General features: G+C 35.3%; 1 pseudogene; it reads right to left on the bottom strand.

The window, feature by feature from the left end:
* Positions 1-20605: 20605 nt before the first annotated feature.
* Positions 20606-20702, bottom strand: LOC122096958 (annotated as a pseudogene).
* Positions 20703-22316: the final 1614 nt, after the last annotated feature.

Genomic DNA, 22316 nt, shown 5'->3' with positions numbered 1-22316 from the left:
CCCTTTAATAATGTCCCTGATTTCATTATTATTTTTCCTATTTATGTTCATGGATATTTTGATGATGTTCAAACAGACTTGCATCTGTTTAACATAAACCTTAGAACTAGCAGAGAGTTTTTTCCTCTAAATCCATCTTTTCCACCTGTAGTCCTTATCACCAAGAATGTAACTAACACAGTTAGGAGACAGAGATGTGGAAACACTTTATATTTCCTCTTACCCTACCTCCATCCATTAGATAAGATGAATGATCAAGATTTTCTCAGTTTCTGTCACTAATGTAATTTCTATGTACTCCTTTTTATGCCCCTGACACAAGCCTATTGCAAATACTCATCACCAGTCACTCAGTCCTAAAACAACTGTTTACAAAGTATGCATTTCTCCCCATAGTCTTTTCATATTGGTCCTCTCCATCACCCAATGACTCTCCTTGTAAACACACAGAGTGAAGAACTCAGACAAAAATTCTAGTATCATTATTTACTCACAACATTGACTGGTGATCTTACATTTCTCATTGGAAATGGATGTAATCTACCAGAAATATTGAAGAATATATTTGTTGAATTCTAGAGCAAGGAAAAAGAAAAGTGAAGAGTCCTTACATTTTCTAACTTAGCTTTCAAATAAGGAAAGAGTCAAATTCAGTTTGTTGGTATAAAGTCAGAAATAGTTTCATGCTGAAATAAAAATAAATTTTAAATCCTGGCTCTAGAGCCTGTGTCCTTTTATGGTACCTGCAGATATATAAGTAGTATTATGTAAATTGTGTCATGTATTTACAGCTGTAATGAAGAACATACTCTTAACATATCATTGTAAAACATTGGTTATTGAATGGTATCCATATGAGAATGTTATTTGAACTAATCACACAAAGTTGGAACCTACATCTTAGTCCATCAAAATGTGGAAATAAACGATTTTATTTATAAGAAAATAATACCACCAAGAAAGGTGAGTATACATTAGAAAGACTGCTGGAAAAACATTAGGGTTTTTACTGACTCTACCTGCTTATTTGATTGTATTTCCTGATATTCAAACTCTCCTCTTGTTATTCTGTTTTTGTCTTTTATTTTGGTTGGTCATGGGGCCTGGACTCTGGGCCTGGCACTGTTCCTCAGCTCTTCAGCTCAATGCACTCTACCCCTTGAGCCACAGTGCCACTTCTTTCTTTTTCTGCTTATGTGGTGGTGAGGAATCAAACCCAGAGCCTCATTTACGCAAGGCCAGCACTCTGCCACTGAGCCAAATTCCCAGCCCTTCTCCATTTATTCTTATTGTATGTAGTCCAACGCTGTTTATAACTATGCATTCAATGTGGGAAATCCAACTTTAAAGATGTCTAAGTTTTTTTTTTCCTTTTCAATCACAACATCGTCATTATCAGGCTACACTCTGGTCATCATCCTCTCCATCAAAATTATTATTAGCATTATAAGTGCTAATTATTGAACGTCAGATATGTGTGTATTATTTTATTATTATTTGTCTTTTGATTAATAATTTTAATGTTACCACTGTGCATGCGTCCATATTGAAATTTTGAACAAATAAACAAAAAACTAAACCATATCAGATAGCTTGACTACGTGCTTATAACAAATTATGGAATAGATTTTTTTGAAGCATTGCAAATTCCTAATCAGTATGAATTAACTTCCTCATCCCCTAACTACAATCAAATATTTAAGAATTTGGGCAGAACCTTTTCAAGTAATATACTGTAAATGTTACTACAATATCATGTGTATATCAAAAATTCTCTTGAAAGTAATAAACTCTACTTTCTATTAAAATATTAGCTTTTTTATTGTAGGAAACTTTTAGAAAAATAGACTGTATATCTTTCAAATGAAAAAGGTCAAAAATAGTAGCATAAATATTTTAGAGGGAGTCTGTTTTCTCTCTCTCTCCCTCTCCCTCTGTATATATATATCTGTCTTCTATATATATGTGTTATGTATACAATAGTACATTTTTAGAGATTATTTTTCCTCAGAAATATATACATATATAAAAATTTATGTGTAGAATGATATACATTATAGTGAAACAAGCATCTTAAAATATAATTAAAATTAAAAAAAACTTCATGAAACCAAGTGCCTGTAACTGACCCTTATAATAGGAGCTATTCAGGGTGCTGAGATCTTAGAATTGTTTTCTAAACTAGCCCAGACAGAAAAGTACTTGTTAGATTCTTATCTCCAATTAACCATTAAAAACAACACCCACAACAACAAAATTTATCACATTAATTTCACAAAGGCCTCTTTTAACTACTGTGAACATTTCTTAGAAACATGAATACATACCCCTGGAAAATGTTAAGTAAAAAGTCCAGAATATTTACGTCTATGCTAAAGACATGACTATTTAGATTGTTTAAGATATTTAGGTAATGATTAGAAGTTAAGAATAATGATAGATAGGTAATATATTGGGACTGTTTTTTTCATTCTATTTTACAATAGCAATAAAATGATATTTATAATCATAATATAAAATTACTCTTGCTTGGTATTTGAATTATCATAAGTGATAAATATTTTTAAATGATTTCCAAAGCAAAGGAATATCAAATCTTTTGTAATTTCAAAAAGATTAATAAAATGATTTCAAGGCTGGTTCACTCTAAGTCTATATTTGTTTTCTTGTTCTAGTTTTCATATGTTAGTAGAAATTAAAATTCCAAAAATTTAATGGATATTGGCATTCAGGAACATCTTCACATACACTAATATTGGAGTCCCTTAAGTGGAATTGTTTTATTTCATTTGTTGCTCACAAATAAATCAAGATTATTTTGTATTTTGTTCTTTTCACTGCTTTTGGCTCTTATCTTGAGAATATGTTTTTCCTAGCAAAGTAGAGATAAGCAATTGGATTAAGTAAGTAACATATGACTTTCATAAAATGCAGATGCATAGATTTGGGTCTTCTGTCATTTGTTAAAACTTCCTTCCAGAAAAGATTCTCAAATACTTAGAAGTTTTTCCCCTTCCCCTCCACAAATTATACTGACATCAAATACAGTGAAAGCAGGGGTTATACTGTGGAGGAGGGAGGAACAAAGAAATAACCTTATAAATGTGTTAGAAACAATCGCATGAGAGAAAAACTAACATTTGAATACATATTTTAGGGTTCATTTCCCTAACATCACCTTATCTGACCTTTTCTGCTTGACTCAGACATATACTAGATATTGCAAATAAGGGAAAGCATCGGGGAAAAAATAGGGCTACAGGTGGACCCATTGCAACAATGAGATGTACAAGTCATTATGTCAAAAAGGAATTTACAACTTTGGTGGGGGGGTAGCGGGGAGGATTGTGTGGGGAGGGGGGGAGGGAGGGAAGGGATGGGAAGGGGAAACAAAAGAGGAGGCTACAATGCTTGATAAGAAATGTACTCATTATCTTGTCCATGTAATTGTAACCCCTCTGTACATTATTTTCACAATAAAAAAATAAAAATAATAAAAATATTACGTAGAAGTGATGCATAATTCCTAGGTAGTCCAGTTATCACATATACTTTTGGATTGAGTTATCTCTGTATAAACTCAAACGGACAAAATACCCTCAAAATAAACAGAAATCACATCTTTGTTTTAAATGCAGTAGTTTACAAAGAGTTTTTCGCCAACACCAAAAACATCTTTTTAGCTATTTTGCATTTTGTGTGAAGAAGTATTAACAATATTTTTTTTTCCTGACATGCAATTCACTTACAATATATTATCTCTTTTTATTATATACATTTTAGTGCTTTGGAAGTAAATTGTACCTTCATAGGTTTTCAAAGCCTAATTTTCACAAACTTGCATCTTCAAATAGAAATGCTATAAATTTTAGAACAGACATTAAAATAGATGTAAAATTCAGTTACAGGAATTTGTCCAGCATACATCCTCTATAGTATGTCTTTTCAAAATTTGTTTTTGGGGATTATTTCCAGGGTCTCACGCATACTATTGAATTTCACTGTCAATAAACTACATTCTCTGTCCAAAAAAGTTTTTTACTTCTGTTTAATACATTCATAGAAGTGCAATGCCTGGATCCTATACAATTCTCTTTCACCTTTTGAAGACTTCAAAACTTGTTTGCTAAAATGATTGCAGTATTATACAAATCGATCACTATGAGAAATATATCAATTTCTTCACAAATGCATTACTATATTTTGCATCCTCTTTTTATATTATGGTCATACTAGTGAGTTTTCATTTTATTATTTCTTACACACCAAAGAGTAGCTTATTTCATATGCTCCTCCTATTGACTATTAATTTACATATGATATTTAAAGAAATATCCTATTCAGGAAAAAATTTATATAGAATTAGAAGATATAAAAATACTTAAGTTTCAGAATCATTGTAGCATTAACAAATATGTGCCCTCTATCTGTTGGATATGGTTTCATTTCTGTTTTAGTGGCCTTTGAATTATGAAAGGTTATCACTTGATATAATCAAGTTCTTGCTTTTCTTTAGCAACTAATGTTTTCCATGTCAAATTTTTAGAAACCTTACTGATCCAATGTCATGAATTTTTACATTTATGTTTTATAGGTTTTTACATCTTACATTTAGTTTGATAATCATTCTTTATAAGGATTGAGGTAGGCCAAGTGCCGGTGGCTCACGCCTGTAATCCTAGCTACTCAGGAGGCTGAGATCTGAGGATCGTGGTTTAAAGCCAGCCCTGGCAGGAAAGTGCATGAGATTCTTATCTCCAATAAACCACTAGAAAACCTGAAGTTTTGCTGTTGCTCAAAGCGGTAGAGTGCTCACCTTGAGCTGAAGAGCACACGGACAGCGCCCATGCCCAGAGTTCAAACCCCATGACCGGGATACAAACAAACAAACAAAGGATTGAGGTAGTAGTCTAAGATCATTCTTTAAATCTAGAGAGGCAATAGTGCCAATACAACCATTTAAGATTCTGTTTTTATTTCATAAAGTCATAGCATCCTTTTCAAAATCTGTGGACCATAAAACTAAGAAATTATTTTTGACAAATCTGTTACCTTCTTCTATGTGTCTGTTCTTATAGTAGAACTATGTTATCTTCACTAAACATGGTAATATGATTCAAAGCTAGTATGAAGGCTCAAGCTACACCATTTTACAAGATTTCTCTGACTGACTTGTATTCCTTGAATTTACATACGAGATTATTGAGCTGGTGAACCAATATTCTACAGAGATACCTAGATGTTTGATAGTCACTCATATTTCCCAACTTGTGAAAACACAAACCCCTGATATTATGTATAGAAAAATGTCTTTAGAGATTGCTCAAGGGAACTAAAATTAATTTAGGAATGAGTTAAGATTTAGATAACATTATAGCACAATAAAGTTGAATGATAACTAATTGAGCTGTACTGCAGAAGAGAGGGGGGAAGAATGGTGGACCACATAGGAGCTGTATGTCATTGGTATTGTTTCAAAAAACAGAAAGACTTCAGAGAAGAGAAGGAGAAAAATAAACTGTCCTGAATCTAGTTTGTTTTTAATCCACCTGATAGTTTGGACTGAAAGTCCGATAACATGGGAAAAATAAAATAGAAAATAAAGCATTGTATATAGCTGTTACAATGTAAAAAATTTGCAATAGGAATATAATTAATTTTAAAAGAAATAAGAGAAAGAATATCAATAACAATTGCTAAAGTGGATAGAAGATGGATCACATTTTATCATATATAATTTTGAAAAAGCATACTAGCAATGAAAATTTAAATGTCATAACTTAGATACAATTTCTATTACAACTAGACAGTATAGTTCAGTGGTAAAACATTGGCCTAACATATGTGAAGCAATTGTGTGATCTCCCAAGCATTACAAAGTACACACAGAAAAAACCCACATAAACACACACACCCACACACCACATACACATATTTGGAATATTGTTATTATCATATTAAACAGAGGAAATTATCACAAACAATAAAAGTACTTTAATATATAAAATCATAATATTGCTCATACTATTTAAAAGTTTAGTAGAAATAAAATATTCATAAGATAATTGGATTCTTATAGATTAAGTAAATTGAAAATTAAGATATAAAAGACGTGAAATTTTCAAACAAGTTTTAAATAATAAACATTTTGAAACATGTATCCTTTTATTTTGACAAAAGATTGATGTTACTGGTGTTTTAACTCAAGATTTAGAATATGATAACCAGGTGCTCTATATCTTGCTAGGGATGGCTATATCTCTAATCATTTCACTCTGGAAATTTTATGATAAGTTCTCATAGTTTCCCAGTCTCTCCTGAATTACAAACCTTATTTACACTTCCCACCATAGTTAAAAAATGGAAACCACAAATCACTATGCCCAGCTCAGTTTTTTTTTTTAATTCAAGTATAAATATTTCCAAAAAGTGACCATGTAATGAAGCCTTTTTAATAAAGTATGTGATTCTTGAAAATACAGTATTTGTTACCTGGACAAATATGTTTAGAACTATAAGAAAATAAATATATTTAAATTCACCAACCATATAAAATTTAAGAAAAGAATTTTTAAATATTCACATGTTAACTATTTTGAAAGCAAAATATATGCCTGAATAATTTACATGTGTTAAAATTATGCAAAACTAAATTAACTAATCCTACAACTCTGAAAAAAGAATTGGCCTAAAGAAACGAAAATAATTAAGTTCAAAATTTGAAATTTAGAAAATTAAATGAAGTAACTTAAGTAACTTTAAGCCCTCTGTATATCAATTTTATAATAAAAAATGCATTAACAAAGAAAGAAAAGTACCCATTGGACAATAGCTATAGGAAAAGTATCAGTAGTTTATTTTTGAATGTGCAAAAAAATCAATGGAAAAGATAACAATGTTTTTTCCATAATAAATGTACTCATTACCTTATTTATGTAACTGTATCCCCTCTGTACATTACCTTTACAATAAAATTAAATTGTAATTAAAAATAAACTAAATAATATACCAATTAAGAATTCGTAGAGAGCTAGGAAGGTGACTCAGTGGTAGAGCTCTTGCCTTGCATGCTTGAGGCCCTGAGTTCGTTTCCTCAGCATCACATAAACAGGAAAAAAAAGCCGGAAATGACGCTGTGGCTCAAGTGGTGGAGTGCTAGCTTTGAACTAGCCTTGAGGAACAGCGCCCAGGCTCAGAGCTCAGGTCCCACGACCGGACCCCCCCCCCCAAAAAAAAAAAACAGAATTACTAGAAACCATTGGTTAAAAACTTAAAAAACTGCCCTAAGTACCCAAGTAATATAATTTGATGATACTATTTAAATAGTTCAAATTCAGCAGAGAAGCCAAAAGTTTAAAAACTGTTACAAAGTAAAGTAATAAATCAGAATATTTACTACTAATAATAATCATAAGATGAATTTATAGTGGTAGTCAAATATGTAAGAAATGAGGCAATTTGCCATTCGTTTGCACTGAATAAGTGAGAAAGAATTTTCTAGGTCTTTTTAAATATATAATAACTTTAATGAAGAAACTATTCATCATATGATAATTAGATGAAGCTGATATTAGAGTAAAGAGCAGATTGTACTAAGTTTTTGGATGTATAAGTATACACTTATTTTGGTTGTGGGAAATTGTGTTCATCTTGGGGTATTGTTTTTGTTAGACTGGTGTCATATCAGTGATTAATTTTAGGATAGGGGTTCCCTTTCCACAAGAACATGCACCTGATCTGTCTTTTTAGCCTCCCCATTATCAATGGCATAAGAGTTGCACACCAACTTGCCTAGATTCCTACCTTGGCTGGCCTGGATTCTGCAGTCCTTCCAACCTCAACCTGTAGATAGTGCAGGAGGGTGGAAATGATCCAATGCACCCAGCTTTAGATTGAGAAAAATTTCTACTAATCTTTTGGCCTGGGTTCTGTTTTCAAGCTTCCTCAGTAGTTAAGAGTTCACATGGGAGCCCCTGGTGCCAAGCAGTAAGAGTATTTCTTAAAGCAACTAGACATATATATGACTTAGGCATGTGAACACCTCAGGACAAGAATAAAAGAGCAGTGAAGGGTAGAGGACAGGCCTAATTTTAACTAGCTACTTGGAGGCTGAATAAGCTTAGCTAGCTACTCTGGAGGCTGAGATATGAAGACCACTATTCAAAGCCAGTCCAATCATGAAAATACATGCGATTATCTCTGAAAAACCAGAAGTAGAACAATGACTCAAGTGGTAAACCTCTATCCTTGGTCACAGAAGCTTAAGCATGATGAATGAATGAATGAGCACTTGCACATGGGCATGTGTGTACACACATGCATGTGTCCACACACATACACACACACACACACACACATGAGTATTTCAATGCCAAGTTCTTTTTTTACCTTGCTGTACTCTATTTCCCTGTATTAGTTTACAAATTAACAAAATCAACTAAGCACCTATTTATATACAACTCATCGTGCTTCTCTAAACTCAACTATCTTTTTGGAAACATGCTTTTATTTGACCCAAATGTAAACTATTCAGGAATTTGATTCTTCTCCCTCAATTCTGTAGAATTAGATGATTGTTTAGCTTCCTCCAAGCAATATAATTTTGTGAAATCCTGCATCAAGCAACATATTTCTTTCACTAGAAGGGAAGCCTCTGTCAAACAATTAATAATAGGTTTTTCTTCTCCTTGCTAGTATCTGTAGTTTTATTATCTTCATATATTTCATGATCTGTCTATGTATAACAAAGACTGCTGTAAAAATAAAAAGACTCTTCACAGCACTTATCATTTATATACCATCCATAGGTATGAAGGTGTTTAAATATTACTGAAATTGCTTTGGAACAAATCATGTTCACATTGACTATCGTGAAAAATAAGAATTGGTTTCTCAGCACTTTAGGTAAGAACTTTTTTGAAAGAAACAAAAGGAAAAGTAGGAACAACTCAACACATATATTCAAAAGAAACAAAACAACCCAAGAAAACAAATTAATTCAGTACTCATGAACCTGCAGGAAATGCAAAGATTTAAAAAAAAAATCAGCTATGACAAGCTTATGAAAATCCTGACTACATGGGAGTCTACTCTTGTGAGGATAGAGGTTAAAGCCCAGACTGGACAGAAATATCTGTACACAATGCCATGTACCTGTTATTCTAAATTCCAGGAAGAATAATATAACATGGACTGAGCTCAAGGTCATACACAAGTATCTGAAAAATAATCAGGATGATTTAGGGCTGGGGACATGACAAAGTGGTAAGAACACCCATTTAGGAGACACAAGACACTCAATTCAAACTCTAATATTTGGGTATTATGTAAAAAGCTATGATTTTAAATAATTGGAATAATTGAAAGATTTGAGTATTTGAGTGGAAAAATGCATGAGAGAGATAGAATGAACCCATGGTGCAATACTTTCAACTTAAGTGAAAATGTTTTATGGTACTTCAGACAAAACAGAGTTACCTTGCAAATGAGCATGGTTGTACATTTGGGTGATGGAAATACTTTACTTACACAGGTGTAAATTAAATAGATTTTTTTAGGTAGATTGTACTTCTTGAACTAAGAGCCTGGATGATGTCCCTGACATTTTTCTCTCAAGACTACCACTCTACTACTTTGAGCCACAGTTCCAATTCTGATTTTCTGTTGGTTGCTTGGTGATAAGAGGATACTAGACATTCTTGCCCAGGATGGCTTCAAATCATGATTGTCAGATCTCAGCCTCCCGAGTAACCAGGAAGCCAGGCATGAGCTGTCGATAGTTTTCATAATTTAGTAAATTGTACAGTTTCTGAAGTTGTACATTATCATTATAACCTGTGTAATATATGTGTGTATGTATATATCAATGCATACGGATAGAAATATTTTAACATATTTTGTATCTACAGTAGATTTATGAAATTATCCATTATAAAATAAAATGGAAACAAAAGTTAGTAAGGATAAAAACAAAGGAAATTATCACATGTTTCTTGATGTTTAATGGAATACGAATTGCGAGAATCAGTTTGGGAAAACCATCTCTACGTTAACAAAATGGATAAGAGGTATTAATTCCAATCCATCTATTAGCCCATATTGTGCAACCTCACACATGAGTGTCAAAATCAAACAACACTTTTTGCCTTTGCTTTTAACTCACCTGTTATAATTTACGGGTTAGATGAAGTAATCAAATAAAGATTAAAATAATATTATGTGAGGCTATGAATTAGAGCTGAAAATGATTTTAAACATGATAATAGCTAATTAACTTGCATATTTCTTACTTTTACTTTGTCATGTCCCTCATTCCCATATTAGGAAATTATATAGAAGGTTCTCACTGAATTATATGTACAATTATGAAAAAAAATGTATTGAAAGAATATGGGCACAATATGGTTTTAGCTTATTGAGACCTGTAGGGGGAAGTGTGTTTTTGAGGACTTGCAATACATTGTGATGAAGATGAAAGGAGGGATGTGCTTATTCTGGAAAACTTGCTAGGGGATTGCTCCCATAAAGGTAGTGATGAATTCTTCCAAAAGGTTACAGTAAAATCACTTTCACAAGCATGTTCACTGCTGCACAATTCACCGTAGCCAAGTTACGGAAAGAGCCCAGATGTCCTTTGGCGGAGTGATGGTTGGAGAAAGTGTGGCACATATACACAATTGGATTGCACCTATCCATTTTTAAGACTGTTACGTTATTTGCAAAGAAATGGATAGATCTAAAAATTTATTAAGTGAACAAAGTCAGAGCCAGACACACAAAGGACCCATGTTCTGTCTCATATTTGGAAGCTAGAAATTTATACAAGTTTACACAAAAATATTAACCAAAGCATGCGATTTGCAGAGGAGTATTTCAAAGGTGTAATTTCTTATAAAATTGAACTTTACTCCAACAAAATTAATAGCAGGAAACTATCATTTGGACGATGTGAGTGGAAGTCAAAAGGAAGGAATAAAGAGAGTTATGGAGGAAGAGAGTGAAGGTATAATATTCAATGCAACTGTATAAAACTAGAAAAAATTAAAGTGGGATGAGGTTTGGAAGGGTGTGGAAAAGTTATATAAAGATCCATTATATTAAAAAACTGATTTGTTGAATGGAAATTCCCTTGTACAAGTATTTAAGATAAGAAAATTATAATTAAAAACAATGGAGACATCTGATCATAAATTCTATTTCCATCTCTTTAAAAAAAATTATTTGTTCTATAATTTGATCAGAGGGATGGATTTTGTGGCTAGCTATATGGTTGCACATCTGTCTCTCTCTTCCTCTTTCCTTCTCATGGTTCTCATAGGTAATATGATTACTCCATAATTATCCTAATTTATTTCGCTTTTATAGTTTTTTTACATCATTTCACTTTCTGCTCTGTCATTTCCCAATTCATTTACATATAAGGCATTATTTCCTATTTTCTCATTCCTAGAATAAGCTGCACATGAAGAAACCACTGGTCCTCATTTTCAGTTTGTCCCTTTGAATACAGAGGAAAATCTTTCCTCTGCTTTCTACCAAATCTCTACTCTCCAGTTAGAATAATTTAGAATAGTAAAAATGAAAAAAGAGAAAATAAATAATAGTGAAAAAACAGATGCAGAAAATTCACCGGAATAACGATGAATATACACCTCTTCATCTAGAAGCCTACTGTGGACACTTAGACATTGTCCATGAGTTGGTGGCTCAAAGCAGATATTCATGGAATAACTGTGAAAGGCTGGATACCCCTGCACAGTACTTATACATGGAATAATACCAGAGTGGCTTCTTTATTTCATCATGATGCAGACACCAGTGGCCAAGCTAAAGGCCTCTTGACCCCCTTGCTGCTGGGTATAGATATAGCAAAAATACGCTGGATCTCCTTCTGTTGAACCATTATATCAAACCAGATCTGAAGCACAACTTAGAAGAAACTGCATTTGATATTACCAAAAGGATAAGTATGTATCACTATCTCTTTGAAGTTGTGGAAAGCTGTACAAATTGTTCTCTTAAGTCCTAATGTTTCCATTAAGTTTCTTAAATTTCAAAATTGCCAGTCCATCCCATGTGTCCATACAAAATATTTTCACAATAACAAGCAATAGCAATATTTTACTTTAGAAATTCATGGATTCCATGGTATTCTTCTAAGTGAATTGCCTGACTTTGATGTCAAAATATATTCGAGTTGTTTGTATACATCAATAATGATATCTATAGAGTTTGTGATTTTTTTAAATCAGAAATAATTTTAACTTATCTGTTGAAATGAGTAGTAGAGAACCTAAAGATATTTCTGGTGCTTGTCTGAAAAAAGTATATTTTAAAATATTAATATTCTGTTTGTATAATGTCCATAATCTATTTCTTTCTCTCCTAGATATAATACTTTGAATTCGACATTATACTATAATATATAGGTCCATTAATAAATGTGTTCTTTCAGATTGCATTCCATATAGGAACAGTTTAAGATTCCTTTAATTCCTAGGTCCTTATAGAATTTTATTTCTTTGGGATAAAATGACAATGTTATCTTATTTCAAAAGTTTTATAAAGGTTATGCTATATAAAGGCCTTTCTAAAAAGGTGAAGATTGAATTCACTCATGTAAAACTAACTTATTTCTATGAATTATATGTATTATTACACTTGTATATTTGTAGTCAACTTTTTCATAACTGTTTTTCTTTTTTTTTTAATTTAATTTAATTTTATTTGTGAACATACTGTACAGAGGAGTTACAGTTACATGGGCAGGATAATGCGTACATTTCTTAACAAGCATTGCAGCCTCCTCCTTTGTTTACCCTTCACATCCCTTCCCAGCCTCCCCCTCTCCCCCCAAATCCCAATCCTTCTCCTTCCCCCCCCCCGCACCAACGTTGTAAAGCTCGTTTTGGACATGACAACTTGTACTTCTCTTTGTTGCAACAGGTCCACCTGTATCCTTAAACAACTGGTTTTTCCCCATCTCCTCCACAAGTTATACTGACATCAAATATAGTGAAAGCAGGGGTTATACTGTGGGGGAGGGACATGCAAAGCAACAAAGAGATAATCTTATAAATGTGTTAGAAACACAAGCATGAAAGAAAAAAACATTAAAATACACATCTAAGGGTTCATTTTCCTGACATCACATTATCTGACCTTTTCCGCTTGACTCATACATATACTAGATATTACAAATAAGGGAAACCATGGGACCTACGTTTCTTTGGGCCTGGTTTACTTCACTTAATATAATTTTTTCCAAGTTTTTCCATTTCCTAACAAATGGGGCAATGTCATTTTTTCTGATGGAAGCATAGAATTCCATTGTGTATATATACCACATTTTCTTGATCCATTCATCTACTGAGGGGCATATGGGTTGGTTCCATATCTTAGCTATGGTAAATAATGCTGCAATAAACATAGTTGTGCTGGTAGCTTTAGTGTGGTCTTGTTTGTAAACATTAGGGTAAATGCCCAAAAGTGGGATTGCTGGGTCATAGGGGAGCTCTATGTGAAGTCTTTTGAGGAACCTCCATACTGCTTTCCAAAGTGGTTGAACAAGTTTACATTCCCACCAACAATGAAGTAAGGTTCCTTGCTGTCCACATCCCCTCCAGCATCTGTTGTTATTAGAGTTCTTGATTTTTGCCGTTCTAACTGGAGTGAGGTAATATCTCAATGTTGTTTTGATTTGCATTTCTTTTATGGCTAGGGATGTTGAACATTTCTTCATATGTATATTGGCCATCCTTCTTTCTTCTTCAGAGAAGTTTCTCTTTAAGTCTTTCGCCCACTTATTTATTGGGCAGTTGTTTCTTTGAGGATTTGTTGTTGGGGGGTTCAATTTTTTGAGTTCCAAGTATGTTTTAGATATAAGACCCTTGTCCGTTGTATGGCCAGTAAAGATCTTCGCCCAATCCGTGGGCTTTCTATTGATCTTGCTAGCTATGTCATTTGCCCTGCAGAAGCTCTGCAACTTTATGCAATCCCATTTGTCCAACCTTTCTTTGATTTGTTGTGTTTCCGGGTCTCTAGTCAGAAAATTTCGACCTGAGCCAAGGAGACCCAGGGTTTCTCCTATTCAATCCTGTAATGTTTTCAGAGTGTCTGCTTTGAGTTCAAGGTCTTTGATCCATTTGGAGTTGATTCTGGTGCAGGGTGATATATAAGGATCTAGCTTAAGTTTTCTACATGTAGTTAACCAATTTTGCCACCACCATTTACTGAAGAGGTTGTCTTTCTTCCATTCTACTGTCTTAGCTCCCTTATCGAAGATTAGATGGCTATAGGTCTGTGTGTTCATTTCTGGGTTTTCAATTCTATTCCATTGGTCCTGAGGTCTGTTCTTATGCCAATACCAAGCTGTTTTGATTACTATGGCTTTATAGTAGAGTTTGAAGTTTGGTATTGATATTCCTCCAGCAGTGTTCTTTCCATTCAGGAGCATTTTTGCTATTCAGGGTCTTTTATTGTTCCATATGAATTTTTGGATTGCCTCTTCTATTTCCTTGAAGAATGCGGTTGGAATTTGGATAGGTATTGCTTTGAATTTGTAGATAGCCTTGGGAAGTATTGCCATTTTCACGATGTTAATCTTTCCAGTCCAGGAGCATGGGAGGTTTTGCCATTTTTTAAGTTCTGTGTTGATTTCCTTTTTCAAGATTTTAAAGTTTTCATCATAGAGGTCCTTCACTTCTTTAGTTAAGTTAATTCCTAGGTATTTTATTTTTTGTGGGGCTATTACAAATGGAGTTGCTTTCCTAATTTCAGCCACACTTTTCTCATTGTTGTCATACAGAAAAGCCGTTGATTTTGGGGGGTTAATTTTATAACCTGCTACTTTGCCAAAGTTTTGAATCAGCTTGAGTAATTTGGGAGTGGAGTCTATGGGATTCTTTAAATACAAGATCATGTCATCTGCAAAGAGGGAGAGTTTTATTTCTTCTTTCCCTATTTGGATCCCCTTTATGTCTGCATCTTGTCTTATTGCTGTAGCTAGGCATTCTAATACTAGATTGAAGAGAAGAGGAGAGAGTGGGCATCCTTGTCTTGTTCCTGAGTTAAGAGGAAATGGCTTTAGTTTTTCACCATTGAGTATAATGCTGGCTGTAGGTTTGTCATATACAGCCTTTATTGTATTGAGGAATGTTCCATGGATTCCTAATTTTTCCAAAACCTTCATCATAAAGGGGTGTTGGATCTTGTCGAATGCTTTTTCTGCATCTATTGAGATAACCATGTGGTTCTTATTCTTGCTCCTGTTGATGTGATGAATAATATTAATTGATTTGGGTATATTGAACCTGCTTTGCATCCCTGAAATGAATCCTGTTTGATCGTGGTGTATGATTTTTTGGATGAATTGTTGAAGGCGATTGGCCAAAATTTTGTTGAGAAGTTTTGCATCAATGTTCATCAAAGAAATGGGTCTATAGTTCTCTTTCTTTGATGAGTCCCTCCCTGTTTTTGGGATGAGGGTTATGTTGGCTTCATAGAATGTGTTCGGTAGTGAGCTTTCTCTTTCAATTTCATTGACGAGTTGGAGGAGTATTGGTGTGAGCTCTGCTTTGAAGGCCTTGTAGAATTCTGCTGTAAAACCATCTGGTCCTGGACTTTTCTTAGCTGGGAGGTCCTTTATTGCTGTTCCTATTTCAATGCTTGATATGGGCCTGTTAAGCTGGTTTAACTCATCTTGGTTTAGTTTTGGCATGTCAATATTTGCTAGGAAAAGGTCCATTTCTGTCAAGTTCTCAAACTTATTAGCATAAAGTTTTGAGAAGTATTTCCTTATAATGTTCTGAATCTTGGTTGTTTCCGTGGTGATGTTTCCATTCTCATCTCTGAGTTTATTAATTTGGGTGTGTTCTCTGCTTTTTCTGATAAGATTTGCTAAGGGTCTGTCAATTTTGTGAAGTTTTTCGAAGAACCAACTCTTTGCTTTGTTGATTCTTTCTATAGTTTTTTGGGATTCTAATTCATTTAATTCTGATTTAATTTTGATTATTTCGTTCTGTCTACTGGATTGGGGTTTATCTTGCTGCTCTTTTTCAAGGAGGTTTAGATGTGTCATTAAATTGCTAGTTTCAGATCTCTCCAATTTGTTGATGTAGGAGCTCAGAGCTATAAACTTGCCTCTGAGTACTGCCTTTGCTGTGTCCTAGAGGAGCTGGTAATTTGTGTGTTCATTTTTGTGGAATAGCATGAACATTTGAATTTCCTTTCTAATCTCTTCCATGACCCACTCTTGATTCAGCAGTGTGTTGTTCAGCCTCCATGTGATACCGGACTTTCTTTGGTGGCTTTTGGTGTTGAGTTCTAATTTTAGTCCCTTGTGGTCAGAGAGAATGCAAGGTATAACTTCAATGTTTGTGAATTTAGACAAGTTTGCTTTGTGGCCTAAAATGTGGTCTATTTTAGAAAACCTTCCATGTGCTGCTGAGAAAAACGTGTATTCTGATGCTGCTGGGTGAAATGTTCGGTAGATGTCTGTTAAGTCTAGTTGATCTATGCAGCTGTTTAGATCTGCGGTTTCTCTGTTGAGTTTTTGCCGAGTTGATCTATCTAGTGGGGAGAGTGGTGTGTTAAAATCCCCAACAATTAATGTCTTTGGATCTATATGGGATTTGAGGGAAAGTAGTGTTTCTTTGATAAATTTGGGTGCTCCATTGTTTGGCGAATAGATATTTAGAATTGTAATATCCTCCTGAAGGAGAGATCCTTTAATTAGTATGTAGCGACCTTCTTTATCTCTTCTCACGAATTTTAATTTGAAGTCTATTTTATCTGATATTAAGATTGCAACTCCCGCCTGTTTATGGGGGCCTTTTGCTTGGTAGATTTTGTTCCAGCCTTTAACATTGAAAATGTGTTTGTTTTTACGGGCAAGATGTGACTCCTGCAGGCAGCAGATAGAAGGGTCTTGCTTTTTAATCCAACTAGACAGTCTATGTTGCTTAATTGGAGAGTTCAGTCCGTTAACGTTAAGAGATAGGACTGAGAGGTATTTGGGAGTTCCTGCCACGTTATCCACCTTCTTGCGGGCTGCGAAAACTTGGTTCTTCCTATGGTTCTTGGATTCTCAGCATGGGTGCAGTTTCTTGGCCTTTGTTGCGGTCTTGTTGGTTTTCTATGTGTAGGACATCTTTAAGAATCTTTGTAGGGCTGGTTTGATGGAGATGTATTGTTTCAATTTTTCTTTGCTATGGAAGGTTTTTATTTGGCCTTCAGTCATGAAGGAGAGTTTAGCTGGGTACAGTATTCTTGGTTGATAGTTGTTTGTTTTTAGGACATGGCATACATCATTCCAGGCTCTTCTTGCTTTGATTGTCTCTGCTGAGAAATCTGAGGTGATTCTAATTGGTTTCCGTTTATAGGTGATTAACCTTTTCTCCTTGACAGCTTTAAGGATCTTTTCCTTGTTCTGAGTTGATCCTGTGTGGATTATAATGTGACGGTGGGATGTCCTATTCTGGTCTGGTCTATTTGGGGTTCTAAAAGCTTCTTGTATCTGAATAGGCCTATCTTTTTGTATGTTTGGGAAGTTCTCTGCTAGGATCCTGTTAAACAAATTTCCTAGACCATTAATTTCTGTTTCTAGGTGCTCCTCTACACCCATTATCCTTAGATTAGGCCTTCTGATGGTGTCTTCCAGGTGTTGGATAGATCTATCATACTTCTTAGACTTGTCTTGGATGGTTGTATGTTCTTCCTCTATAATATCTAGGCTGTCTTCAATCCCTGAGATTTGATCTTCTGCATGGTCTAACCTGCTGTCAAGACTCTCTACTTTGATTTTTATCTCTTTTCCTTCTAATTGGTCAGCTTTGATGGCTTCAAGTTCTTTGTTGAAGCTCTGTTTTAGGTCTTGTATGAATTTCTTTACTTCCTTAATTTGGTGTTCAGTGTTTGTTCTCAAATCACTTAGTTGATTGGTTATGATGTCTTTGGACTCCCATTCCTTCTGCTGGGTTCCATTCAGCATTCCCTTTGTGGTCTCCCTGACTTCCTTCAGCACTTTGTTAATGGATTCCATGAATGCCTTTAGTGATCTTTGTGTGTTCTCTACCTGGTCTCTCAATTCCTGTATTACTCTTTGATTAGCTTCCTCCCATTTGTGGGATTCCTGCAGTTCTCTTTCCTCCCGTTCGTGGGATTCCTGCAGTTCTCTTTGAGTGTTCTCAGCCTGCTCACGCCATCCCTGCCTTTCTCTTTGAGTATTCTCAAGTTGTTCACGCAAATCCTGTATCAGTTTTTGAGTAGCTTCCTCACGCTTATGATATTCCTGTATAAAATTTTGGGATGCCTCCTCTCCCTCCCTATCATGCTCATACTGAGTCCTTTGTAAGTTGTCAAACTTCTCATTTATCATGTTTGCCACCAGTGTTTGTAGAGCTATTTGGAACTCTCCTCTGGATTGTTCATTATCTGATCTGACCCCTGATTATCAAGATTGGGAATTGAGATACCCGGATTTGCCATTTTTCTTGTGTTTTTTTGGCTTACTCTGCCCATTTGAGATGAAAATAGCACCAGTTTTGTGCTAGAACCCTATCTTAAGGCAATCATCAACCAACGTTTGCATTTATACAGTCACTAGTCTACAGATACAATCTAGTTCAACAGATACATCTATTCGACATCAAACAACTATATGTTAATGGGCTTCGAACCGCAGAGAAGAATTTGGAAAACCAGAAATTTTTAGGGTTAGGGAGAGATGTGGGTAAAAATTAGGAATAGATTGGTGTGGGGAGGCACAGGGAGAGTTAACTATGTCCTAATCTCAATGCAGGAAACAGGTTGGGTAGGATGTAAGTAGCGAGGGAGAGAAAAAGAAGAAAGGGAAAGGGAAATGAAAAGAGACCAGAAAAAAAATTAGAAATGTAAAAATTAACATAGTTATGGAGATTGAAAGACCATCTATTTAGAGAGGAATGTGAATATAATGAGAAAACAGGAGGGAGATAGAGGAGATGTGAAAAACTTAAAAAATGCTTAAAATATTATATAGGTATAAAGAGGTAGTACTGCTATTAAGGAATTTAAGTCTCAGAGGTTTTGGATTGAGTAATAAATTTGTGGATTAAGTGTGTACACAATGGGATAGGGTCTACTAGTTAACTATGGGTTTATCAGGATGTGCAGCACAAGAGTTAAGTCACATACAGAAGAACAAAAGAAAGGAAAAGGTGAAAAGGATAAGATAGGGAGAAAAAAAAAGATCAGAAGTTCAGTAGAGCTAGACAAAAAACAAAAAGATAATTAAGAAAGAAAGAAAAAGAGAGAGAAGACAAGAAAAGAAAGGATAACGTACATTCATGTATTCCTAAAATAAAAATTATAAGAGGGAAAAAAAGTTACTGGAAAACAATTATTTTTTCAAAAAAGGCAAAAATTAAAGATTAATAAAAGTTTTAGAAAAGGAAAAAAAAATGTTTTATATCTACAAGGTACCAAAAAAAAAAAAGAAAAAAAGAAAAAAGAAAAGAAGAAAAAAAAGTTCTTTGATTTTTTTTTTGATTTTATTGGGAGGGGTGGGAAGAATCCTGTATCTCCTTTTTGTCTGTAACCAGCCTCTTGTTGGAGTCTCTGGTCAGCTTGAGGTCCTGTGGCTTGATTGGTTTCTTAAGTCAGTTTGTTCAAACAGGCAGAAAAATGCTCTGCTTTACCCAAGATTTTGAGATCCCCCTCCCAGGTTAGTTTAACGGGAGGGTGATCTGCTTTGAGAATCACAAAAGAGGGGTGATGAGGTTAGGTTCTGGTAGAGTTGAGGCCTTTCAACAAACAGTAGCTTTTCCCTGGGGCTATTTTGTGAAAAATTCACAGAGCCCACCCTGGAGCCATTCTCAGGGTTTCTGTTTTTCAATTGATTGTGGAGGCTGCTAGAGGGAGGGGCAGCCTCTGGCTCTGGTTACCCAGTGAGGAAAGCCACTCCAATGGCTGGTGCCTGAGCTGGGTGACTTTTCCCTGGATGGAGCTGAGTCTGTCAGGTCACTTCGCCGTTAAGTTCTTGTGACCTGTTAAATGACTCGTTTTATTCCAAGGCCTGAGTTGGAGCTAGCAGCCCCTCTGAGCTTTGTCGGTATCCAAGATGGAGATCACCGGTGCTGGGGGGGGAGGGGTGGCCTTCCCTCCTCTGCTCCCTGAGAAGGAGTGAGGACGTCGGGCTTCTACTCACGCCGAGTCTTGGATCCTGGGTCGTCTCTGGTCTGCAAACTGCAGGATGAAGATGTCCGCTGCTTGTCGGTTCTTGCTGGTGTTGAGTAGAATCCTCTCACCCGCTGGGTCTGGCTCCTTCATCCCGGACTCTCTGTGTGAGCACTCAGGTATGGCCGCGGCTGCAGTCGCCGCTGCAACCCTGCCGCCGCCGCAGAGGCTGCTGGCAGGTGCTCAGATGTGTCTCCTTGTCTTGGCTTCCCCTCTCTTGTCTAACTCTCTGTCCTGTGATGGCACACTTGGTGTGATTCTCTGGCTTAGGAATGTTCACTGGAACTCTAAAACTGCTTTCTATGTGAGAGCTTGTTCAGATTCCAGCTTCTCCTCCGCCATCTTCCCAGAACTCTCATAACTGTTTTTCATTTCTTGCATCTGAAGAATGAAACATATGGAATACTTCACAAATTTTCATATCATCCTTGTGCAAAAGCCATGTTAATCTCTGTATTGTAATTCAGGTAGACATGCTGCTGAAGCATGTAGTATCTTCTAAATTTACATAGTTAATGATGCAAACTTAAGATAGGCATATATCCTTGGTTGCCTATTTGCAACCAGGAAACATATTGTTCCCAAATTTGCTATTCATCTTATTTCTGCAAAATTCTGTGTATGGTGGAAAAAACTTATATTGTTTGTTCAATTGCTCACATTTGCAATTTTTTGTCAATAACTATTTTAAGTCTTTTTCATTTGAAATTTGATCATACTTTGAAGCCTTCATAGCTAGGTCCAAAGGTGATGGATTTTCAAGTACTTATTTTTTAACTGATTTAGCTTTGTGGAGCTAATGGATTCAAAGTAAGCCTTGCTTAAGAGCTACTTCTAAACTTCTGCAGCTTAAAATTTCCCAAATGAGGTCTTACTGGCACAAATGTCTGCCTGACCCTTTACCCTTGCTCCATGTAAGAACAGACCTACCAGAATATCTTACCCTGACAGCATAGATTGTCTTATTGGAGCAAAACTAATCTTAGTTACAAAGGATCATAAAGTGATGAACAGTTCAGACAGAACTGTTCAGACTAAGCCAGGCGCTGATGGCTCATGCCTGTAATCCTATCTACTCAGGAGGCTTGGAAGAAACAAGATCAAGAACCCATTACTCCACCGGAGAGGAAACAGTCCTCTCTGTTTTCTCTCATTTCTATTGACTACTTTCATTCATAAGTTTATGTCAAGTGATTTGCATTATATATTTCCTTCTTTGTTCTGGCAAAGTAATTGTTCAAAATAATTCAGTAAATATTATATTCCATTTTTTCTATCATGCTGTTTACTTATCCAAGCGAGTCCATTAAACTTTCCACTTGCATTTCGGTGCCACGGAAACCCAGCATCAATGTTAATGAGGACAATCTCTAATGTAAAACTTTGTCTCCAAAATACCAGTCCAAGAAGCTGTGATCACAAATATTTAGCTATACTTTTTTCTTTTTTCTTTTACCTTGAGAGTCTTCTTGTGTCTAAAGTGCCCTCAAAAATCAGTACTCCACCAATTTTTGGTTCAATCACTTCTAACCTCAAAGATATATTTTGCTAACAATATGCTTAGAGGAAACCGAAGAATACTCCACTTTTATCTTCTCTCTTAAGATTCTCCTTAGATACCATATCAGGAATATTGAAGTTATTCTTTGCAAAATTATTTCAATAGATTATTTTTCTATCCGTCTTGCATTTACTCAAAAAGTTATATGGAGAAGAATAGAGTATAATCACCCATACCTTGGATGACAGTATCTGTTACAAAAGGACAATGCTCCTATGTCTTATTTCTCTGTCCTCCTCTTAGCTCTTGCCTGATTTCCCACTTATCACAGATTCTTGGCTTCAAGCCTAGTGAAGGTAAAGGACTATAAGGGCCTCCCCCATTGCTACATTGTAGGGCTAGATCTCCAGCATGAGGTAATCATGAACGACGCACACAAGGAACACATGTTGGGAGAACAGACTTAAGCATGTCTGGTTTATTTCTGCACAAGGGTTGGGATTTTATAGCCCCAGCTTTCCCAACCTCCGGAGTCCTTCCCAGCCAATTACTTAGCAGGGAGTTGATGATGGGCACTGCTTGGTGACAGGCACTGTTTGGT

Source organism: Dipodomys spectabilis, unplaced genomic scaffold, assembly GCF_019054845.1.
Source record: "Dipodomys spectabilis isolate Male_0828 unplaced genomic scaffold, ASM1905484v1 ptg000406l, whole genome shotgun sequence".
Classification (NCBI taxonomy): domain Eukaryota; kingdom Metazoa; phylum Chordata; class Mammalia; order Rodentia; family Heteromyidae; genus Dipodomys; species Dipodomys spectabilis.
This window is presented reverse-complemented; position numbering and strand designations above follow the sequence as displayed.